This window comes from Pituophis catenifer, unplaced genomic scaffold (assembly GCF_029215685.1).
Source record: "Pituophis catenifer annectens isolate HBS135680 unplaced genomic scaffold, rPitCat1.0.hap2 SCAF_3, whole genome shotgun sequence".
In the NCBI taxonomy this organism is placed as follows: domain Eukaryota; kingdom Metazoa; phylum Chordata; class Lepidosauria; order Squamata; family Colubridae; genus Pituophis; species Pituophis catenifer.
Window position 1 is genome coordinate 37,318,162 of NW_027256883.1, and position 4,344 is coordinate 37,322,505.

Sequence of the window (4,344 nt, forward strand, 5' to 3'; positions counted from 1 at the left end):
CCAGACACCAGCTTGGATGACAAGGAAGAGCTGGCTCTGGGGACTTGGAGGGAGGTGCAGAGGAGCATTGGACAGTTGCTGAGGTTTCTGAGCCAGGAGTGGAGAGGCCAGGCACAGCGGAGAGGTTGTTGGAGGGGAAAAGAAGGAAAAGGAGAAGAACAGCTGCAGCTGCAGCTGGAAAGCTCAGAGGCCCTGCTGGGAGCACATACAGGGTGAATAAGATGCGCAGCTGTAGCTGGCAATGGGAATCAGGAGGAATTGCCTTCCCCACCTGATATATGGACGTGCAGGGTTGAGAGTAGACAGACACAATAAAGGTTAGCGAGGCTACTTGTGAGGTGGCAGCCTTGCCCTTCCTGATGAGCTGCACCAGCACGTGCCTACTTAATTGAATGAGTGGAGTTCGGGGGTTGTTGGAAACAACTGCCCATTTCCTTGCCATATGCATATTTCTTCCTCATGCTCTTGCTTTTCTTGACCTCGGATTGTGGTACGATTGATTGTTCATGGATTTTGGACTTTTGCCTTGGACTTTGGACTTGACCTGGACGGTGGACTCTTTGGACTTTGCATTTGCCTTTGCCTATGGCCTTGGTAGCCTTGTACCCTGGTGGACCAGTGTTGGACTTCCTAGGACTTTGCAAGCGGGTACAAGTGGGGTCTTGGGGATTCCCATTTGGGGCTTGGACTTTCAATAAAGCTCTTAAAACCGTTGTGCATGTGGATTAAAACAGGACGTAGTAGACCAACAACTGTTAGTCTAAAATCACACGGAGGATTGTGGACTCCATGTATGAAAACCAGAACTTCATGCAGTACAGCAACTCTGGGAAGTCAGGTCTGGATATATTATGTACCTAAGAAAGGAACCTGATAATGCTATGTTATCCCCAATTTGTGAACTTCATATTCTAAGAGGTCCTAGCCTTTATAGATCAATAACCCAAACAGATTTTATGAAAATAAAAGATAAAGTTACTGTAAAAATACAGGTAATAAGAAATGTTTCATTTCTTCTATTCGTCTATTCAGCAATAGCAGTGTTATTCTTTTTAAAGCTACACATGGATTATTAGAAACTTAGGATACAAGTTATCTTTTACAAATAAAAGTTTAAATGTAAATACAACAGAATTGAATCACTAAAGTTGCACTGTCTATTGAACAGTTTCATTGCCGTTGGTAAATAGGTTCATGAACCAAATTCTTTAGAACTCTCTAACAAGCCTGAACATAAGATTTCATATACAATAAATATGCAGGCTCTATATATAAAGGTAAAGGTAAGGGTTCCCCTTGCACATATGTGCTAGTTGTTTCTGACTCTAGGGGATGGTGCTTATCTCCATTTCAAAGCCGAAGAGCCAGCGCTGTCCGAAGACGTCTCTGTGGTCATGTGGCCGGCATGACTAAATGCCAAAGGCGCATGGAACACTGTTACCTTCCCACCAAAGATGGTCCCTATTTTTCTATTTGCATTTTTTACGTGCTTTCGAACTGTAGGTTGGCAGAAGCTGGGACAAGTAATGGGAGCTCACTCCGGTACCGTTATTCGAACCACTGAACTGCCTACCTTTCAATCGACAAGCTCTTAGCCACTGAGCCACTGCTCAGTATATAAATAGTAGTATAGTATAGAGTATACCGCTCTATATATAGTACATTGGAATTGACCTGTTTTTTTCCCAGGTCTGTCGCCTTCCCTTGCTTTTCCAGAATTACACTGCATGAATGGTTTGATTACCTCATAAAATTCTATTGAGAGAGATACTAATTATATTGGACAAAAATATATGCATATAAAAATCTTCTTCCCAGTCTCCACGTTCATTTCCATTTAGGAATTAGTGCTTCTGAATGCTTTCCACATTGTGACTAATTAGCCATCCCTTTTCAGTGCAACTATCCTCCAACTCAGTGACTAGAATCTAACTTTGCATTTGGAAATATGTAACACCACAAAATTTAATGGACAGATTTCTGAGTATTAGTTACAGAATTTGCTATAGCATTCGTTCAGTGGAGTTTAATCATTTTACCAACAAATAAGATAAAACTGTTTTTTGGAGCAGCATACGCAACTTGGTTTTATCATTTACTGCAGATAATCACATAAAATTGTGATTATTCTTTAGAACAGGAATTCCTTGAAAATGAATTGTTCTTGCATCTTCTGTTGGTCTAAACTTACTTTGATGAGAGACCCTACATCATTTCTGACAAATGGCAGTCCAATCTTTTCTTGAAAGTCTCAAGTGATGAAGCTATTTGTGTATGCATGCATCTGTTTATTTTTTCACATGTACCATTCTTTTTTCTGGAAAATAGTTTCTCAGTCGAAGTGAATGCTAAAACATAAATGTCAAATGAAGATATTCTGATTCATTATTTTGAAAATGACAGAAAGTTTTGCAACCTTGCAGATTGTGGAAATGATGGTAAAGGAGAGGAGGAGAAACAAACCTTTCTTAACAAAGAATCTCTCAAGGCTTGGGCCTTTGCTAACACAAATATGAGTCTTGTTTTTTCACCCAAACTTTTGTAACAGAAATTCTAATCCATTATGTTCTCCAGAATGTATTTAAAATGTGTTCACTTAAAAAAAATGGAAGAACTAACACAAAGCTATTGAATTTATTCCTTTTTATTTATGCAAAAAATTGTGCAAGATTAAGGAATGGTACTCAAATGGTATCATTTGACTCTACTTGTTTTGAGAAAAGTCAGATCAGTGTTGAAGGTTTGCAGGGTTGCACAGAAATAATTTGAAATAATTAACGCTGCCTGACTTTACTTGTTCTATTTCCAGTCCTTAAACCCAAGGAGCCAGACTTTATAATCTGTTTGCTGAAGTGACTAAGTATAATGTTGGTATCATTTTAATTACCATAAACAAAATCATCAACTGCAAAGAATTAAGAAGAAATGTCTGGTTGTGACATAGCATGTGTTAATGCCTTTTCATTTTGCTGGGGTGGTCTCACAAGAAAGGCACACACATAGTTTATTTATTTAGCTAGCTAGCCAGCCAGACAGATAGACATATATCTATATAACCCAAGTGCAATCATCTCCTTTTCTGAATTTAAATATGATCAAAAACAAATTTTAGATTGAGAACTCCTAATTGTTTTCAATTATTGTTTTCAACAGTAAAGCTGTTTCTGCTCAAATCTGCTATGGTTCTGCCATTCCTTCTGGCACCAAAGGGGAAAAGACAAACTTTAGCCACCCAAGAAGCAAATAAATGTACCTTTAGTTCTTAATATGCTTAAGACTCTTGATATGTATATAGTAGGGTGCTCAGATTTAGGCTTTTCTCCTGATCCCTGTAAACCTTAAATCTTTTTATCTACTTCATTCATACTTATTTTTATTTGGACAGATTAGGCAGCGGTTTGGTACATAGCAGGAGGTGTAAAAATGAGGGTTTCTGTTAAATAAAAAAAAAAACTACTTTTCCAGTGAAAGATAAAAGAAATTGTGACTTGCTGAGGCACCAATAAGAAATGTACACCAATAAAGAAGAACAATATTCTGCTATGCTTACTAACGACATAAATTGTTATACCTTTTTAAGAGCCGAGGTGGTGCAGTGGTTAGGGTGCAGTACTGCAGCTACTTCAGCTGACTGCTAGTTCAGCAGATCAAATCTCAAGATTAACTCAGCCTTCCATCCTTCCAAGGTGGGTAAAATGAGGACCCAGATTGTTGGGGGCAATATGCTATTTAGTATACTGTCCTTGGTGTAAGCCACCCAGAGTCCTCGGAGAGTGGGCGGCATAGAAATATGAATAATAAAATAAATAAATAAATAAATAAATAAGAAATATTAATAAATAAATAAAATAATAAAAAATAATAATAAAAAAATAAGAATTTGGTTTTTAAATCCTTGAAATACTCCCAGGTAAATAGAAGCATGAAGGTCTTTTCAGACAAAGTAAATTGCAAGGCAAGACTTTGATGTACCATCAACTGTTCCACTCACTATATTTTATTAAAGGAAATCCAGGCAGCTTTGCAGCTCTTCATTGCTTCTTCCACTTATTTTTCCTTTTCATAAATTGCTGAAAATTGCTGAAAATTATTACTTATTGCTGTTCAGAGGAGAGTGGATACCAGATCTGTACAATGTTAGCTAGAGCTGAAAATTATTTGGAAGAACTTTGGTTCATGAACAAATAAAACAATTATCAACCGTGAATTTGTCCATGGCTGAGTACCCTCCAGCAACCAATAATGGAACTGATCTACCTGGCCTCCAAAGGCTAGGGTGGGACTACTTTATGAACCTCTGGGCAGTAGCATGGCAGCACTGAACTGCCCACAAGTTTGCCAAAT